The following is a 19,430-nucleotide window of genomic DNA, read 5'->3' on the forward strand; positions in this document are numbered from 1 at the left end:
ATGACAAGCATCAATAACCTTCCCCACTCTGTCAGCGTAAGGGTCACTGTATTCTCTCTGCTCCCTCACACTCACTGTATATCTGTTACAGCTCCGACCCCCGAACAAGGATCATGCTCCACCACTGTCACTTCTCATGCAGCACCTCCCCTAACTCTCTCTCTCTCTCTGCCTCTGTCGCTTCCCTTTGTAATACACCCACAGATTGTAGAATGCTCTGGAGAATGCAGATTATGGCATGTTCCAGATAATATTCCAAATAATTCCCAGTTTCAAGAAAATGGCACGGCGTCTTTGTATAAAATATTAGGGGAATGAACAAAGCTTTTTTCTATCACTTGCAATTAAAATCCATATTGACGCCATTCAGCTCTTCGTATGTGCTGTACCATTTAATAAGATTGGGGTGAACTGACTTTCTCGTGAGCTTCACGTTGCAGGAACTTTCAATCATTTAGTCCCCCTGGTTTCATGTCACTAGCCAGACGACACTCAGGCATGTTTTACCACGGGTTTCTTCAAGCATGTGTTCGGGAGGCATTTCCCATGAGGATGGACCCTAGAAGCAGTCCACAAGGTAGACCCCTTTTGCCAGTGTTGTTTAAGTTGGTAATCGAGCCACTGCTGAAGGCCATCTGGAGGGACCACAACATATCTGCCCCAGAAGTGAGAGAGAAGTCACGTAAGATTATATTGTCTGCAGATGATGGTCTTATATTTTTGTTATATCCCACAGTTTTTGTGCCTCAACTCATGCAAGGCATCAGTTCGAATGGTGCCTTTTCCGGCTATACGACTGATTTTACAAAGTCGGAGGCTATGCCTACGGGCGATCTTAGTGAAATACCTTATGCCGAGGGAGAATCCTGGTTACCTTTTAAATGGTCCCGGGGTTTATGGGGATATTCCCTATTTAAGTATATTCATTAATCCTCTCTTTGAACTTGACAAAGTGGCATTATTAAGGATTCTAAAGCTCTTTTAGTGTTGAAATTTAAGTAAATGACTGTGGTTCGGTAGGGTAGAGAATCACTGTGACGCAGAGCCCAGCAAAGCAGACCTTTCAGATCGCTGCCATCTTGTTTCCCCCTTAAAACTTTATTGATGTTATCATTTCGTTTAATTCCTGGATATTCTGGAGCTGTGTCATTCAGTACCACCGTCCACATTTTCCCCACAAGGCACATTGCTCCCAATCCTCGATAATCCTTGACCCCTTTGTGATTCGTGAACCTTGTCTCAAAAATATTCAATATCTCTGCCCCCAATGCTCTGCGGGGAAGAGTGTTCCAAAGATTCACTACACCCTGAGAAAACAAAAAAAACAAACCGACTCATCGGTGTGTGAGATTAATTTTATTTTTGCATTCTTGGAAGCAGTTCAGCGGTGTTTCACTTCATTTATTCCATTCATGACGGACTGATATTATGGAGACTTTAACAGGTTACCCTTGGAATGAGAGCTGATCTTATTGAAACATACAAAGCCTTGAGGCGAGTGGATCAGTTAAATACCGACAGGGAATTCATATAGTCCAAACTTGATGCCGTTGTCATTGAACCCCCACAGTGTGGAAGCAGGACATTCGGCCCATCGAGTCCACACCAACCCACCGAACAGTAACCCATCTAGACCTCTCCCCCTACACTATTAATGTAACTTTGCATTTCCCATGACTAGCCCACTTACCCTACACATTCCTGGTCACTCTGAGTAATTTAGCATGGCCAGTCACTCTCAGCTGCACATCCTTTGACTGTGGGAGGAAACTGGAGAATTGGGAAGAAACTTACACAGTCACGGGAAGAATGTTCAAACTCCACATAGAGGGTCAGACGAGGTTGGAATTGAGCTCAGCTCCTTGCTGATATGAGGCAGCAGTGCTAACCACAAATCCACCACGCTGCTCCGTTAGCCCTATTAGTTACCTGCGGCTGATGAAAGAAATGTGCCTGACTTGATCCTATCGCTGAACCTGAACCAGTCTGAGACTTTTATCATCAGTCATATCACCAAGCTGGTTACATTAAAAATGTGTTGTGAGCAGTGGAGGAGTGGGACTATAAAAGGAAACAGTGACACCCTCCACATCAGGTAGAGCCAGAGTGAGGAAAAAATTCACAAAGTGGAATTTCATTCAAGTGGGAATTCTCTTTCCCAGAAGTTTGGCGTGGCTGAATCTTTATATTATATCGAGGCTGGCTTTGTCTGATGTTCCGCAGACAGGTGAATCAGGGATGATGCTGCATAGAGAGAAAAGAAAAGCTGGGATCACAATGAGATGAGCCGTGACTTTATTTACTGGTGGAGTAGTGTCAAAGGGCCGATTGGCTCACTCGTGTTCTTCAGCCCTATGTTCTAATGTTCCATTCAGCCCTTCGGACCTGCTACACACAGGCAGATCGAGGCCACGCCGATGGTTAGATTTAGGTTCGGAAATACAATTGGAAATTCCAGGCTTGGTCAGGAAGTGACCCCCAGCCGCAATCCCTTTTTCCAGGCTTCCCCACTCTGTAACTTCTGCTCTGGAATTGCTGTGAATACAGCCCCCATATCCCATCCATCGTTAACTCATGCAAATTTTCTCCTCTCCCGAATGCAACATTGTACAATACGACTTCCAGGAAAATAACCAATTACTTTCCAAAAGCATAACATAAGAATGCACGTAACAAGAACAGGAGTCGATTTTCGGATACTCAAACCTGAACTCTCATTCAATAAGAACATAGCTGATCTACTTTAGGGCTCAACTCCACTTTCCGACCCAATTCCTTGTATACCTCTAGAGCTGTCTGGGTTAGGGAATTCCAGATATTCACTACCTTCTGAGAGAATACATCATTTTCCAGCACAGATTGAAATCGATGTTCCTTACTGGGTGCCTACCTCTACGAGTTCGAGACTCAGGGGAACCACCTTCTCAGCATCTACCTTGTCAAGCCCCCTCTGAATCTTGTACATTTCAGTAATATCACCCTCATTCATTTCAACCACAATGAATAATCGCCTCACCATTTTAGATGTATTCAATAATTCAAACCTTCCAACCGTGGAAAAAGTTTTCAAGCGCCGAACTGAAGTCCATGTAGATGACATCATCAGCCCTTCCTTCATCTATCGACTTGGTCACTTCCTCAAAGAGCTCTATTAAGTTGGTAAAGCACGGTCTCCCCCGCACAAAACCATAAGTAGAATTCGGACATCACAATGGTGCAAATTCCCAGAGCTCCAGAATACGCTGCATCCTTCATCAAGTGGTTCCTGCTGAGCTGCAGCACTGACATCTAACTGAGAATGCAAATTGCCAAGGTGCGTGCTGTGCAGAAAAAAACAAAGCTCACCCAGTGATTACCACGACATCAATATGTTCTTGATGAAGAAAATGTGAATGACAGTTTCACAAACAGTGATATGAAGCAGCACTTACATGACAACAGCCTGCACAGTATTCCCCAATTTCGATACCGCCAAGGCCACTTTGCTCCTGACCTCCTAACTCCTTGGTTCAAAGATAGACACACAGATATGAAATCCAGAGTGGGGTGAGTGTGAGTATGCTTAACATCAAGATTGCCGTGGTCCTAGTGCAGAACCAAGGACCCAGACGAAAGCGAGAGTCAATCGAAGTCAGGGCAAAATGGCCACTGGTTCGAGCCATCCTTGGCAGAAAAGAAGAAACTTGCAGTTATTATAGACCTGTCGTCATAGCTGCAGGACATCTCTGCAGGAGTTCCTCATGTAGTAACTTAGGCCAGACCGTCTGCAGGCCATTCATCAGTGGACTTCCCTCCAACTTCAGGTCAGACAAGAGTTATTAGCTAGTGATTACACAGCGTTCAGTAGCATTTGTTATTGGCCAGTTAATGAAGCACCCTATATCAAAATGCAGTGAAAGCTGGTAAACATCCAGTCTTGGGATGAAAAGTGGTAGATAGCATTCGTCCCAAATATATGCCAGACAGTGACCATCTGAAACAATGGAGAATTAACCATTGCCTATCTGATGATCACTGGAATTACTGTTGCCGAATCCTCAACTATTATATTTTGGGATTGCCATCGACTAGAAATTGTAAATACATAGTGGCAATAGAGCAGGTCTAAAACTGAAATGTTGCAGTGAATAATTCTCTTCCTAACTTTTCACCATTCTCAAGACACAACCCAAACGTATGATGGAATATTCGTCATTTACTGAGACGAGTGAACGTCAATAAGACTCAAAAAGGTAGACAACATCCAGGATACAACAATCCAATTGAATCTTACCGCATCAATTTTATATTCACCAGAGACTGTCAGTCGCAGCAACATGCACTAGCCACCAGATGCATTGCATAAATTCACCAATGTTCTTCAAACAAAACATTCCAACCCACAATAATGTAGAAGGTCAAGAGCAACATATACATGAGATTATCACACACTGCAAATTTCCTTCCAATTTAATCATCATCCTGATTTGGAAATATATGACTATTCCTTAAGTACGACTGCCTCAAATGCATCCATAACGGCAGTGTAAGTCGATGTACAGCACATGGACAACAACAGTTCAAGAAAGCAGCTCACCAACACATTGCAACAGCCACTTCAGATGATCAATAAATGTTGGTCTCGTCAGCGGTGTCCATGAATGGGTTATAATTTATTAAACTTGTTGTCTACTCGTGACTCATGGTGGACACTGGGCTTAATTTGTGAATCAAGGCTAGTTGAGTGCCGGCAGCACCTTACTTGTTGTAAATAGCTGAAGATTTAAGCTCTTTGGAACAATCTATCATTATTTCAGTGGCACAGCCCACATACATAACATTACACAGATTCATACACTGGATAGAACCAACTTTAAATGTATGCATATTTAGAGTGAAGCATGTTTAGAACAGTTAAATCACTGTCATGAAAACTATTAGGGGAAGAATGTTTATATTCGAGGGAATAATTATGCACATTTTCAAAGGGCTTGGGCTCAATAATATCCAAATCTTGTGAGTAATACTCAGATTGATTATTTGTGCATAATGTTTTCATTAGATTTCAGAATTGGAATTGGGTTAAATAAATGGGTGGACAATCACGCGGCTATGATCAATGGATTTATGATCTTCAATAACGAGACTATGTTGGTAATGGTCAATACAAAGAAAAAAGAAAATTACAGTGCAAGAGCAGTCCCTTCAGCCCTCCAAATTGGTGCCAATCCAGATCCTCTTTTTAATACTGTCGCCTATTTTCTAGGATCTGTATGGCTTTACTTCTGCACATTCATGTATCTGTCTCGATACATCTTAAGTGACGCTCTCGTGCCCAGCGCTATCACCTCCCATGGCAGTACGTTCAGGCACCCACCACAATCTGCGTAAAGAATGTTCCACGCATATATGCCCGGATCAATCCTCCACCTACTCACTTAGAACTCGTGTCACATAGTATTTAAGTCCATAAACCTGGGAAAAATTGCTCTCCATCCTACCTGTAACTCTCACGATTGAGGCCTCAATCATATCCTCCCTCAACCTCCGTCTTTCTGATGAACATGTTTCTAACCGACTCCATCTCGCCTCAGAGCTAGCACATAGTAGAGCAGGGACAGGAGTGATTGCTACATGTTCTGGAAATTCATTGTTTCATTTAGAACAGGGAAGATCGTGGAAGAAGAGAGCAGATTGGAGAAGCGCTAAATGAGTATTTTCAGTCTGTATTTACACAAGAAGAAGACGATATTAGAGAGGGGAATACTGAGAGATACGTTACTTGACTGTATTGGATTGATGTTCACAAGGAAGAGGTGTATGCAATTCTGGAAAGTTGAAAATAAATACGCCTGGATGGGATTTATCCGAGGAATCTCTGAGCAGCCAGAGAGGTGATTGTGGAGACTTTGGCTTTCATTTTATGCCGTCATAGTCTCCAGCAATAATGTCAGTAGAACAGAGGGTAGCAAGGGAGGTTGCTCAAGCAAGGGAGTAGAAACAATAATGGCAATTATATTAGGTGCGTCCTACGTCAGTTGTGGTAAAGGTTGGAAGACATAGGAATTATAGTCATCCAGAAAGGAATAAGTTGATTCGGGATATTCGACACGGTTTTGTAAAGGCTAGGTTATGCCTCACCAGCCTAATTGTCTTTTCTGAGAAGGTGACTAAACAGGTGGATGAGGGTAAAGCGCTGGATGTAGTGTATTGGCATTTTAGTAAGGCGTTTCATCAGATTCCCCATGGTAGGCTATTGCATAAAAATACTGAGGCAAGGGGATTGAGGGTGATGTAGCGTTTAGGATCAGAAATTGGTTAGCTGAAAGAAGACAGAGGGTGGTGTTTGATGGTAAATGTTCATCCTGGAGTTCATTTTACTTGTGGTGGACAGCAGGGTAAGTCTGGAATCCACTGCTGTTTGTCATTTTTATAAATTATTTGGATGACGGCAGGCAAGCACGTGTTTGTAAGTTTGCAAGTGGCACTAAGGTCGGTAAAGCTGTGGATCGTGCCGAAATATGTTGTGCATTGCAGAGGGACGTGAATAAGCTGCAGAGATGGCCAAAGATGTCATAAATGTAGTTTAATTTGTACAAATGTGAGGGGATTCACTTTGGAAGGAGTAACTGGATTGCAGAGTACTGTACGCACGGTCAGAAACTTGACAGTAGAAATTAGGAGAGAGATATTGTTTTCCGAGTACATAGATCCCTGCAAGTTGCCATCCAGGTTCGTACATTTTTTTTAGGAGGCATAGGGTGCGCTAGCTTTCATTCGTAGAGGGATTGAGTTTTGGAACCATGCTACACCTCTACAAAACTCTGGTATGGCCGCACTGGGGTATTGCGAACAGTTCTGGTCAGAGCATTACAGGAAGGATGTGGAAGCTTTGGGAAGGATTCACAGGAGGTTTCAGAGAATGTTGCCTGTTATGGAAGGAATGTCTTACGAGGAAAGACTGAGACTGTTGTCTTCGAGAAAAGAAGGCTTGAGACGTGACTTAATTGCGTCACTTATGATAATCAGAGAGTTAGACAGGATGGACATCGAGAGTCTGTTTTCTCGGGTAATGATGGCTAGCAGTAGATGACAAAACTTTAAACTGAGGTGTGACAGATCTAGGACAGATGTCAGATGTAGTTCTTTTACTCAGAAAGTCGTCGGGATATGGAATGCACTGCCTTTAACAGTAGTCAATTCACAGAATTTAACGAGATTTAAATGTTAATTGGATAGACATTTTGACGAAAATAGAGTACCGTAATTTGTTTGGCCTTCAGATAGATTCCATAGGTCGGCTCAGCATCGAGGTCGAAGGACCTGTATAGTGTTCTAATATTCTATGACTATCCTATCCTCTGAATTTCTCTTCCTCTCTAGTATTGATTCGTCTCTCTCTCTCTCTCTTTATTTCGCCCTCTTTCTATGCCCTCTATTTTCTATTTTCTATTATCGAATTGAAGTGCGCTCTCCTCCTTCACTCCCATTTAAAGTTTGTTTCTTTCTCTCCGTCCGATCCCAGATACATTAGCCACATCAACATCGCATTTTGGGGAAAAGTGATGAGACGTGATGGGGAGGTTTCTGGCCTTGCAAAAGGAGCGATGAGATATCATATCCACATTTAGACGGTCAACAAACTGAGCCCAGGCCATATAGACAGCCCATGTGATGTCGAAGGGCTACCACAGGCTGAAGGGCAAACAGAAAAGTCGCACAGTCAGCCAGCTGTGGGATCGCTGATGGATTGCCTATGAACTCTTCCAGATCTCTCTCCACCTCAACGCTTTGAGGACCATGAACAGAATGAATATAAAGCTGTTGCCCCCCTTAATCGAAGGGCTAATACCGAGGTGGCATCATTTTAAGCTGAAAGGCGCTTGGTCTAGATGAGACGTGAGGAATAACCTCATCGAGAGAATGGTAGAGGTCAGTAATGCACTGCATTACTGTGTGTAGTTTACATGGGAAATTTCACAACCTTCAAAAAAAAATTTTGGACGAGTGCTTGAAATCTCGTAGCATTCACACCTATGGGCTAAAGTTTGGAAAGTCGCACTGATGCATATTAAATGCAATTTTATATGAACAAACACGAAGAGTCAAGTGCCTTTTCAGTTCTAAGTGATTCTGGCATGACAGAATTCTGAAGTTCTAGTTCTGAATTAGATTATGTTTACCAAGCATTTATTTTGAGAAAAATATTATTTCATAGATCAGTTGTGCCTATTTATACAGTTATTTTGAAATTCCTGAAAAGAAAATCAGCTCTTAAACTTAGACGTTGTGAACATGCATTCACAAAGAGGAATCCAGGAAAACTGAACTCAGTGAGAATACAATTCTTTTTCATCTCATACTACCTCCAGGTGAAGATGGATCTGACTGTTGGAGTCGAACAATGTTGTACTGGAAAGGCACAGCATCCGAAGAGAAGGAGAGGCGACACGTCGGGAGCAGGCCTTTCGTCAGGAATAAAGCGTTGGCATAAGGGGGCTGATAGATAAATGAGTGGGGGTGGGGTTGTGGAACGTGGCTGATAAATCGATAGGTCGACGAAGTTAACACTGAAGGCAATAGGTTAGTGAATATGATGGAATGGAAGTGCGGGAAGTAATGTGCACAGGTTGGACAGTTCATTAGGGCAGTGCAGAGTTGGATCTCGGGTAAATGGGGAGGGGAAAAGAAGGAACACGTGAATTGCACATTGATCCCCTAGGTTTGTAGGGTCCCAAGTCGCCGGATGGCTAGAGTTTGGCAAAGGAGGGGGCCCAGGACTTGTATGTCCTTTGTGGATTAATTAATGTGTCAAGCCACAGGGAAGTGGAGTTGTTTAGCGTGTATGTCCGAGGTATATTCTCTGATACGTTCCACAAGTTTGGCATTCTGTCTCCCCAGTGTGCAGGAATTCACATCTAAACCAACGGGCACAGTATTTGGCATGTTTGGAGGTAAGGTAAATCTTTTTTTGGATGCACAAAGATACTTTGGGGATTTGGACCGAGGTTAGGAGGAGGCGTCTGCTGTATTGCTGATTCTGAGAGCCGTTATTCTCTCCTGATAAACCCTTTGTGTTTTACGTATTCATAGCATCCATTTGGATTATCCTGAACTGTGTCGAAGCTATCTCACACCCCCGTTTGCCCTCTTCATTTCTACTAAATTATACGCCTACTGCATGTATTCTCTTCTCATGATTCATTTGATTACTGCTATTTATACCTAACGCTGTGTTTTCTTACCAAAAACCTCAATTTCTCGACACGTCCAGCTTTCCCTACACCTATGAGATTTTTCTCTCACGCCAACATTAATATAATTTCTCTGGACGACCGTTATCTCAGTTTTGTTGGCTTCCCATTTTCCAATTGCATTTTTACCTTCAAATGTCTTCCCTGACACAACTTTTCAAATGGGCCTTCTTCAAATTTAGAACTCCGAGCTTTATATCCTGTGTATTCTTTTCCATCGCTATTTCAAAACTTGTAGAATTCTGGTCACTGGCCACAAAGTTTTCCCCCATTGTCTCCTGTCCTGCCTTATTTCCCAAAGCTAGTCGAGGTTTCCGACTACTTTCATAGGCATATCTACATATCGAATCAAAGACTTTTGTTGAAACACTTAAAAAAACCCTCTCAATCTAAACCCTTAACAATCCTCTACTATAACCTCCCTAATGTTCTTTCAGATAACTGAAATCTCCTTACAAATGTGTTACTCGAAATAACACTGAATAATTGGGGCGTCTATTATACAATGGCAATAAGCTGATCATTCCGTTCTTATTTCTCAGTTAAATACAAGTAACTCATCTGGATACATTCGGAGGAATATCCTCCCCCAGGTCAGTAGTTAGGCCATCCCTTATCAAAATACCGCTCCCCCTCTTTTGTTGCCTCTATTTCTATACTTCCTATAGCATTTGTCTCCTAACATTAAGCTGCAACTCCCGTCTATCTCTCAGCCTCGTCTCTTCAATAGCAGGGACATATTTTTAACTGTGCTCCGACTTCTTCTGCCTTCTGTGTTCTGTCTCCTGGAAGGAAATACATGCAGATTAACTTATCAGTCCTACCTTGTTCTCTGTTTTATGCCTTCTTGCCCTGACTGTTTGTCTTCCTGATGTTTCCAACGTGAGCAGCCTCAGATTTATCGCTTTCCTCACTGTCTCCTTGTGCCCCAAACACACCACAATTCCCCCTCCACTTTAGGAATATAAATCCACCCGAGCCACTATCCCAAATCTCCCTGCCAGTATTAGTCTGCTTTCAATTCAGATGCAACCTGTCTTCCTTATAAATGTCGCTTCTGCCTCGAAGAGATTATAATAATCCAAATATGTGAACTGTTTTACACTGCACCAGCTCTTCGGCCACATATTCATTTGTTCTATGTGTCTCACTAGATAGTATCACCGAGAGTAATTCACATTTAACTGCCTCGAAGGCCTCCTTTTATAATTTGCTGTTGAACATTCTGCATTCTCCTCCAGAATCGCAAGTTTTTACCTACTTATGTTGCTGGTTCAAATGCGTAAAGCGACCTCCTGTTTGTCCCTCTCTTCTTGGAGAACATCCTGCATCTTCTGCGTCATAGTCTTGCTTGTGCGAGGGAGGCTACACACCATTCTGATTTTTTATTGCTGGCCGAATAAACGTCTGTCTATATCTCTGACTCAAGACTCCCCCATCAAAATCAATTGCATGCAAATGTAAGTTCCCCTCACTACCTCAGAGCCATTCTTAGTACCAGAAGCTTAGCTATTCTTTCTACATTTCCTTGTGAGTCCATCACCCCTTACTGCGTCCAAAAGTTGTTTGGAGGGAGGGAGATAGCCACAGGACACTCCTGCACTACCTGCCTCCCTCCCATACTTTTCGTGGAGGTAACCTGATGCTATCTGCGTTCGATCTCCCTTCATTTAACTGCCATCATTCACATTCCCTGATTCTCTGAATTCCTCATTGTCTTACTTTGCCGCTCCAAACGATCCATGGGATACGATAGGATGCCCAAGCAAACGCAAATCCTGCAACATAATCAGTCGTATCACGGAAAATCTCCCTTGTCGATCACATCGGGAAGTGAGAGCACATCACTGTACTGAAGGCCATTTTTGCTCCTTTACAAGCTTCACACCCAGAAAATAGCACCGTCTTATTGCCCTAAAGAATAACAGTTTATATATGTAAATTTAATTAAGAGACATAGCTCATCAGGAAAGAACCCACTCACTAATGCAGATTTGCAGCAATTTTACACTCGAAAACGATGCAGTTATGTTGTTCTGAACAGTAAGCTCTTCCACATGGGTTCATCGAAGGTCAGCCTGTGAATTTCGCTGTTTGTTTTTACTCATTAATTCCGATATCCAGAGATGCTTGAACTCAAACAGCAAATGTATTAACTCTGCAGAAACTCTGCTGTGTCACACAGCAGTGCAGGTGTATTTCTCTGACTTGGTGATAACTGTCTTTGTCTCTGTCTTCCATATTTTTAAACATCTGCTTGTAAGGAAACAATGCGACATCGTACATGTTAGCGCGTTACTGCTCCTGTAGTTCGAAGAAATCACGTGCATGCCATGTAAAGGACTTCAAAAACGAGCAGGACTTCCAGTTTTATTTCCATTATGAATCCTTGATTCATTCAACGTTGTGCAGCTTGTCAACTGCTATCAACAAATACAGCCCTTCTGTCCCTCCAAGAAAATCTTTTGTCTCATGCCCCTGTCGAATATCATTAACGGTTAGTGCTTCGGTCCATCCTGGGCAATCTACCCTAATGATTTAGGGCAGCAATATAACAATCCTGAACGGAGACACAAATCAGAGACAGCTGCACAAAACCATACACTAAGAGTATGTAACCATACACCTGGAAATTAAAACGAAAGTAAAATAGTTAACATCAATGTGAATGCAGCCACAATAAAGTGTGTCATCACAGTGGCGTTTTGGGCAAACCTTGAATCTCCCCCAAATGTGCTGTACGGTCAAAGCTGTGATGAAAGCACTGAATCATGCCAAGTGCCTATCTTCCAGCGATGGGATCAAAACTGAGAGGCACCCACGAAGGATTAGCATTTTTGTGCTGACACCAACCTCAGTATTAACCCAACATTACGGTCGTTGCGGAACAAGAGTATCACATATATATTAACTATGATCACAATCTATAGTTCCTCCCATCCTGATGCGTTTTCCCTTAAAACCTGCAAGAGGCTGAGAGAAAAGAAAAGAAAGCGACAGATTAGCTGACTGTCAGTGAATTATCGATCTGGCGTTTGAATCGTTCTATGCACTTTAATTTGAATTATTGACTCGGGGTGTTAATTTTTCCTTTGTTTTAATCCATCCGATATCTATCCACAGATCACTTTACCACATTGCAGCAAAATAGCATCAAAGATTGAATTTGTCCTCTGCTCTCCTTATCTGCATTGGCATTGTGGAAAACCCTTCAATATTTTTCTCTTCTTGTCAACTTTGTGAATGACAGTATCTTTGAGTGTTAACTTTCTGCAAATGCAATTGTGCACTTTCGAGTTGCAATGTAAATCTCATTAAACAATGCAGCTCTGACGTGTCGCGGGCTTTACATTCAACTTGTGCTTCCTGAATTTTATATTACCCGGGATTCCCTTACCACAGACTGCTACACCAGTTGAGTCTTAGCACAGACTTTTTAACAAATACAACAAATGTTGTAATACATAACGATTTCACATCCCAGTCTACTCATTCAAAACCTCAAGATGAGAGTAGGGGTGGAGGGGGGGGTGGAATGTATATGACATCCGATGGGCCCGATACCGTAAGCCACCATTAATCGTCCCAAAGTACATATTCTTTCATTTCCATGATATTATAACCGAATTGCCAATCACACTTGTTGTCTTAATTGTCATTGTTTTACATTATCTTCACTAATGCGACTCTCATTGTTTTAATGTCAATTCCTCGACGGATTATGTGTCAGTGTCTAGATTGGACTGGTGCTGGAAAAGTACAGCAGGTCAGCCAGCATTCGAGCAGCCGGAAAATCGACATTTTGGACAAATGTCCTTCATTAGGCCTGAATGTAGAGCCTCAAGGATGCTTTCTTGGAGAGAGGAGGAGATTTCCGTCGAGGTAGGCATTCTTGCGATTCGATTTTTTTTTCTTGGAGAGAGGAGGACAACTTCTTCAAACAAATCATCCTTGCAAGAGAATTTTTTGTCAGTGTTTTGTCATTTGAACTGTGTTTTTCTGCTTTTCAAGACGACATTAATCCTTTTGTCAAGTCAATGTACATTTCTGGGAACTGGTCTTCCGTTCATGTTTTCTACTGTTGCATGTTTGTTAATTCCGAGGTGACATTCATTGTTGCACACTTATATTGGGTCCCAATACCATGTCAAGCATTTTTTTTAACCACAGCCATGATATCATCAAATGATCATCGTGATTTGACTTATCTTTCCACATATGGTCCTGCTGTCTCAGATTTGATCACCAATTCAATCTTTCTGGAAAAGAAAGACAATGACGGAAGCATCACCAAAAGACACCTGTCAGTTTGTTGCTCTCATCTAAACTTTCTTTCACGAAAATTAATTTTAACTTTCATTAGCATCTCAACACATTTTTCTGATTTTTCTAATTCTGATCCGAGTCTCCATATCAAATTACTTTATCTGAAACAATTTTACGACTTAACTATCATCATCATGTCAAAACCCAGAGATCCCGAGAGATTTTTAGTCCACGGAACATAATCTTGTAATATTTTAAAGCAAAAGTCAAATAGTTCTCTTTGAATTTGGCACAATACACTTTATTTACTTATTCTCTATAACGACACAATTTTTTCTAAAGTTATACACAACTCATTCTATATATTGTTAATGTCTCGTTATAAATTTGTCCAAATTCAATATTGTGCTGACTCTATCAAATGTACTCCCATGTTTGTATCATTAACAACACTGAGACTATGTCATTGAATAATAACATCTTCCTGAATCCCTTTAAATAATCAGGTAACTCTTCAACTTTAATGTTTTCGAATAAAATGGCACGTAATTCTAAATATACTTTTTGTTATTAAGTGTACCAAGGTTAATTGGTTTCGAAATTACTGACACTCACGACACAGTATTTGCACAGTACTTCCTTAACAATGAAATGACTTCAATGTCTTTACGTATTGAGAGGCCTCATCCATCATTGCTTTGCAATGTTGAATATCCGCAAATGGGTTCAAGCCTCAGTGTCTGGAATTGCTGAAAAATACAATCAACTTGTATCCACTCCACATCAAGCAGAATGGGTTAATTTAAATTAAACCAATACGGATTCAGCAAAAAAGGAATTGGGATGAAAACTCCTGCTTGTAATTGCTTCATCCATCTCTCTTCCTTCTTGAAGGAGGCACAAGCCCATCCGTTTGTTAAATTTGGATTTCCTCAACTTGTTGCACATCAGCAATTGCATTTTCAACATTCCGTTGGCTGTATCAGTTGGAAATTAAATATGGATCAATAGTATCATCAGGAATTAAAGATGTAATCGTGTTCAAACAGTATTTGGAAATTAACTCTGGCAAATAAATGATATACCAAGCATGGTACGTACAAGAATTAAAATGTACTCAAGTCCAAAAAAAAGTCGATCCAGTACAAAAAGATACATTTCTCCTAGCGTTACAAACCAATGTTTTTGGATAAACATTTTGCAGATTTTTGTTTGACTCAACCACTGGCGGTTCGTTAAAAGGCTATTACATTAACCAGATATGTCTGGCATTGACAGGAAGGCACAACATACCTTCAAATCACTTACATTCCCAAAATATATACTAAAGGCAATGTATCTTCAGCTCTTTAGTTCGAGCGAACGAAAAACATTTAAGGTGTGCAAATGACATTTAACAACCAACAAAGATGCATTAGAACCAGATCACAAAGAGTTCTCACTTTTACAAGATTCCGTGCAATTGCACTGCACAGAAACCTGGCCTCCAGAATTCTCTTCTGCTAGTTCTAATTGTCCGTCATTATTTCACTGGTTTTAATTATGTTAATATATTTTCTGCAGACACGAATCCGGTCTCTGTCGTTGATTTTGGAAGTTCTCAGGAGCATCAAGTTTCTTTCCCTTCTCTTCCATATTTTTCCAAATTCGTCCTTGTTGGCAAAACTATCTTAGATCGCACGGTGAATAAGCGGTTCATGTCAGATTCGGTTACATCTAATGAGGAAAAGACTCAACATGAGCAGTTTTTGTAAATATGACTATTTGTTGACGAGAAAAGAAAGCAAAATTAAAAGATGGAACTATGAACATCGACTAACTAAAAAAAAAACTGAAATATTGAGGAAAAGAAAATAATATGTCTCACACCACTCCTGTAAGTCAGGGATCCCTTAATCAACAGCTGGTCTGGGGCTTAGGTTGTTCCTGACCACACCTTGCGATCCCAGTGCGTGGCGAATTCCATGTTTTTTTGCACGAAGTAATCTCTCTCGTCCTTATATTTTGTAACAAATAAATGCAGAAGAGAATGCCGCCTGCTAATACAGCAAATAAGTCCGTATTTGCAGGACATCGTCGAGGTTGTGCAGCATGTCGCTATCGAGAAACTTCAGCCCTTAAGCCAATCCCTGTTGACCTATTGTCTCATGCAGCTGTCCAACATGATTATTAACTTTCCATCCTGCTGCCCATCCTATACACTGGCAAGGAACAGGCATACCACATAATCGTACCTACCCAGTGGATTGGCCAGCTGTTTCGATCAGTCGGTGAAAATTCATATTGCATCTCTTGAAGACAACGAGAAAAATCAGATTTTGCGCGAACTTCTTGAAATATTTTGAAGGATTCCGGCCTGCTCCACAACTCCTCAGGGGTTCCTTGCGGGATTTGTTCTGTAGTTACGATTCGAGATTAGGATTGTTAGCCTCGAAGACTTTGAGTAGTAGGTGTTAGTGATTTTTTTTTGTTTCTGGTGGTGCATTTGGTTGGTCTAAACATCGCTTTTTGTAGTAATGCCTCTTTTATTCACTCAGAGATTTCGGAGAGTGGAAGAAGTGATTTTGAGTGTTTTGCAAAAGGTGAGCAAGGCAAAACTGGTGGACTTAATAGTGAAAGTGAAGTTCGAATTACCTTTTGATCTTCATCTGTAAGACAAGGAGAGGTAATTGCGTTAATAACTGAGCATTTATTATTGCTTGAAATAGCATCAGATGACTTGGATATGTCTAAAATTCAATTGAAAATGACGCAGCTTGAGTTCAAACGATGTGTTTGGTAAATGGTTAGAAGGCGAGAAAAGAGAAAAAAAAGAACGAAACCTAGTGGACCAAAACAAAATGATAGAACCACGTTAGTAGTACATAAAGGAACGAATAGAGAATGTAGACAAAAGACGAGAGCACAAAGGAAGAAAGAGGGGTGTTTGAACTTCATCAATCGTCATTTAGGTATGAAATTTAGCCTAAAGGTGCGGAGATCAAGGCTGAACATAAGCTTAGTGAGGAAGAGAGTGAAGATGACCAAACACATAGAAGTCAAAGGGCTGTTGAGGACCTATTCAACTACATTTAAGCGTTGTCTAAATTTGAATAGAAATATCTAAGAGCCTTTTTCATCTTATTTTAGAAGGTGGCAGAACAAATGAAGTGGTCATTGAACATGTGGGTTTTGCTGATCCAAACATAACTTATAGATGCAGATCGTGAGGTAGTTGTTTCACCATCAAACCGGAACTGAGTTCGAAAGGATCGACCACAACAATGTTAATAGATTAATTAGGTCATTACAAATACAACAAATTTCTGATGCTTTATGAGAAAAAAAAATTGACGAGATAAAAATTCACTTCCTGGAGTATTGAACAATCACTTGGAAGAACAGAGCGTTAAAACAAGTTTAGCAGTTAAGATGGCTGATGACAATGAATTGGTTTCGTAAATGATTTTTTGTCTTTCAATATCAACTTCAGAAAATGAGGGATAGGAATTGGAATAAAGATAAAACCTCTTGTGGTAAGGAAAAAGTAGATCACAGTGAAAAACGTAACGGTAGCTTACCACAAGTTGAAAAAGGAAATCCCTGAAGCAGAAAGATACATGATGAAGCTCAGGTGTTTTCCCTGCAATAAAGCAGGCCACGTGAATCACAGTGTTTGTGGGTTAGAAAAATCAAAAAGTAAGACAGATACAGGGAAACAGGATAAGTCAATGAATTTTGTTGCGGTAGTACAGAATGTACAGCTGAGGCTAAAAATGTGCACCAGAATGTACAACCTGGTCGGAGGTCAGTTGAACAGTAAGTGCCAGATCTTGTTAATCTATATACCAGGAAGGTAAAGTTTACTCGCATAGGCCAGAAGCAGCAGATATAGAAGTTACAATATTACGAGACACAGGGTGCTATCACCCTTTGATGGTGAAACGTGAGGACAGATGTACGACTGAAGGATTCTTACAAGACTTAGTGCTGTTAAAAGGGAATACTCGGTGAGACAAGACGTGCTCAACTACGTAGAGTGAGGTTTTTGTGTCCAGAGAAAAGTGGAAAATTCTATTGGCAGGAGTACTGAATATTTTCTCATCTCCGGGAGTGCAATCTGTCCTTGCTAATGGTATATCTGCCTCACAGATAGGCCTGCTCCCTACTGTGAAAAGTCAGTGGAAATCCAGGAAAGTGAAGTATTGCTGAAGCATATTCTGGGATTTTTCCTCACAATGTGGCAACGAGGTCAAAAAGTCACCAGTTAAAACAAGTGTTATCAAAGAGTATAGATAAGAGGAGTGAAGTGGAATTATCAGAGTCCTTATTTGATCAGAAAGTTGAGAAAAAAACAGGACCATATGGGTGACAAAGTAGATATTTATATCTCACAGTAATTAACTGAGTTATCGCAGAAAATAAAAAAAAGTGAAGCAGCATATCATAAACCACACACAGTGAAATATTGTGAATGTGCAACTGAGTGTGACTATTTTTCAAAAAATGCCTTTTGATAAATGCAGACAATCATACATTCGGGCAATATAGAAATGTGCAGCAGTTCATCAAATTGTATTGCCAGTGACTTATACAGAAGTTATCGTGGGTAGCACATGAACTGCCGGTAGGAAGACACTTACATTTTTAAAACACAAGGTAAAATGCAAAAACATTTTGGCTAGCCTGGACTATGCAAGGATGAATGTTAATTTTGACAGACAAGTCAGAGTTGTAAGCTAATTGCAAAAAATACGGACAATAATTAAACCCGCACTTTTTATAACTCCTCCTGCTTTTGAGAAACGTTTTGAAAGGGATTTAATTGAATATGTAGTAAACCTGCCGAAAATAAAAAAAAGTGAAGCAACATTTGTGAGCAGTAATACGTACCCACAAGATTTCCAGAGTCGATTCAAGATGCAATATCAGGGTTAAGAGGATTGTTGATGAGTTAGTCAAATTTTACACCAGGTATGAAGAATCAACTGAGACATAACCAGATCAATGGTCAAACTTTACATCCGAGTTATTCAAAATGGTTATGAACATCTTCGGAAGGAAATAATTGAAATCTAAAACATACCATCTAGAATGGCAAAGAGTGCTAGAAAGTTGGCATCAAACATCAAGGAACAGTTTGCGGGCTTATAATCAAAGCCATCCAGATGATTCCGCTAAAGACACATTGTTTCTATATTTTTTGCCAACAGAAATGTGCCAAATAAATCAAACATTTGCATAAGTTTTTAAGCATGACGTGAGAGGAAAGCCACGATTAATTATGTAGAAATTGGCAGGTCATAATTCGTTGGCCACATATTTGGACCACGTGTCAACATTTTTGGAACGTTGACATACTTCGGAGAAGCTAACTGGATAACATTAAAAATTATCATAGCATATGATGAAACAAAGACAAGACAGGAAATGAAAAACTCGCGATTTTGCAAATGGAGATAAGGTATTAGTTTTCCTTCTAGTGACAAGTAAACCATTACAATTAGGGTTTAGTGGAGCTTATCAAGTCGAAAGGAGAGGGAAAACTCAAGAACAGAGAATTCTGAATTGGACAATTCACAAATGAAATTGGACAATGTGGAAGTTGTTAAAGCTGATATAAAATTATTGAATGAACTGCGAGAGGAAAATCAAAATGTTAAAAAATTATTGCGATCAAGTAGGGACATAAGTGGAAATAAGCTGGCAAATACTGACCTAATAATGCATGATGTAGAAATAGCGAGTGATGTTCTGATAACGCAGCAGTGGTATCAGCTTAATCCTCAAAATGGGCACAGGTTCAAAAGGAGATTGAAAGCATAATCGAAGTGAGTTACAGTCACTGGATCTCATCCGTAGTAATGGTGCCAAAAACCAGATTGTACCAAATTATTATGCGTGATTCCACTTTTGGAAGTCTGCATTGAATGGAGGGGACAAGTAATTTAT

Source organism: Hemiscyllium ocellatum, chromosome 29 (genome assembly GCF_020745735.1).
Source record: "Hemiscyllium ocellatum isolate sHemOce1 chromosome 29, sHemOce1.pat.X.cur, whole genome shotgun sequence".
NCBI classification, from domain to species: domain Eukaryota; kingdom Metazoa; phylum Chordata; class Chondrichthyes; order Orectolobiformes; family Hemiscylliidae; genus Hemiscyllium; species Hemiscyllium ocellatum.